At 39.2% G+C, this 1,851-nt stretch overlaps 1 pseudogene; it reads right to left on the reverse strand.

Annotated features, from left to right (window-relative positions):
* Positions 1 to 1,427: 1,427 nt before the first annotated feature.
* LOC123326081 lies at positions 1,428 to 1,525 on the reverse strand (annotated as a pseudogene).
* Positions 1,526 to 1,851: the final 326 nt, after the last annotated feature.

Genomic DNA, 1,851 nt, shown 5'->3' on the forward strand with positions numbered 1-1,851 from the left:
TTTCTATTGGACCCCATGCTCCCCCTAGCATAGCAGCTTATTCTGTGACGCATCTTATCTATACTCCCCTAAACTCAGTAGGAGCATAGTTACTATCATCAGCTCTTAGTGCAGTATCTAAGGGCACATAGTATACGCTTAATAAATACTGATGAATAAATTAACATTTTCAATAAAATTAGCATCACCTACTCCACAAACTCAAATACAAATATATTCACAATACTCAAATACAAATATATTCATAATACTTTTATTTTTCTAAACAATTGCTTAATTACTCATAAGCCCTTTTAGCAGAAGCCCATTATTTAGCAGAAAGCCCATTATTTCCACTGTGGAAAACTCCCCCATACATTGCCCATTAACACCAAGAAATAACTTATTCAGTCTATAAAGTGTTCTGTTCTCTTCTGAATTGGAGCGTCATCATTCGCTAATGCCATAGTTTCTCATTACCTCACATCGGTCCATTTCCGAGACTGGTCCCACTCAATCCAAAAGACAACGCCTGTCCACTGCTTATGGATGATGCCTTTGCTTGCCTATATCCCTGCTGGGAAGAAAAGCCCTTTGAGGGATAACGAGCTAAGCTTGCCAAAGATATTCCACAATTGGCCTTGTAGCCAAGGACTCAGCCACAGCCAATCACACATAGCCCTGGGGGGCTGGGTCAGGATACTAATGGTATATCAGGATTCCAGAACCCCATTTCTTCATTTTTCTCCAATGAGGACCAATTCCAAAAAAACGAGGCAGTTTTTGTTCTATTTTGCTTATATCAAGACAGAAAAAGTCTTTCTTTGAGTATAAGCAGAATCCATGTCCTTCTAAATAAGGCTTCCTGAGGGTTTTAGAGGGGAGGGGGGTGGTGTGGGTGAGCCGGGTGATGGGTATTAAGGAGTGCATGTACTCATGGAGCATGGGGTGCTATACACAAACAGTGAATCATGGAGCACTACCTCACAAACTGATGAGGTACTGTATGGTGACTAACATAACATAATAAATAAAATTTAAAAATAAATAAATAAATAAATAAATAAATAAATAAGGCTTTCCTCTGTCAATCTCTATCCTAGCCTGTGCTGTGAAAGAAAGGAAAAATACAAATTTGATCTTTAACAGAGTACTTTTCTGGTGGGGCACCCTGGTTTGTCAAGAAAGAAGAAACTGGCTTTTACTATTTTAAAAAATTGTTAAATAGGGCTGCCTGGGTGGCTCAGTCAGTTAAGCATCTGCCTTCAGCTCAGGTCATGATCTCGGGGTCATGGCATCGAGTCCCACCTAGGGCTTCTTGCTCAGTGGGGAACCTGCTTCTCCCTCTCCCTCTACCCGCGCCCACCCCCTTCATGCTCTCTCTCTCAAATAAATAAAATCTTGTAAAAAAATAAGTAAAATAAAATTGTGGCAAAAAGTACATAACAAAAAATATGGACTGCATCATAAATGTCATTCTCACACAGGGGTCATACTAATCTTCTCTATACAGTTCCAATTTTAACACAGGCATGCCAAAGTGAGCACCATATGTAAAGACCTCTTGTGTATCTGGTGTTTTTTTTGTTTTTGCCTGGCATAATGTTTTTGTTATTCACTCCTATTATTGCATGTTCAAGATATTTTAAATCTATTTTTAAAGAAAATTATGTTTCTAGACTGGATAATTTTTTTTAACATCACTATTCATATATTAAAAAGTTAAATAGGAGCGCCTGGGTGGCTCAGTCAGTTAAGTGTCCAACTCTTGATTTTGGTTCAGATCATGATCTCAGGGTTGTGAGATTGAGCCCTGTGTCAGGCTTCCTGCTGAGCGTGGAGCCTCTTTAAAAGATTCTCCTTCCCTCTCCC

The sequence above is a fragment of the Neomonachus schauinslandi genome, chromosome 10, assembly GCF_002201575.2.
Source record: "Neomonachus schauinslandi chromosome 10, ASM220157v2, whole genome shotgun sequence".
Lineage (NCBI taxonomy): Eukaryota > Metazoa > Chordata > Mammalia > Carnivora > Phocidae > Neomonachus > Neomonachus schauinslandi.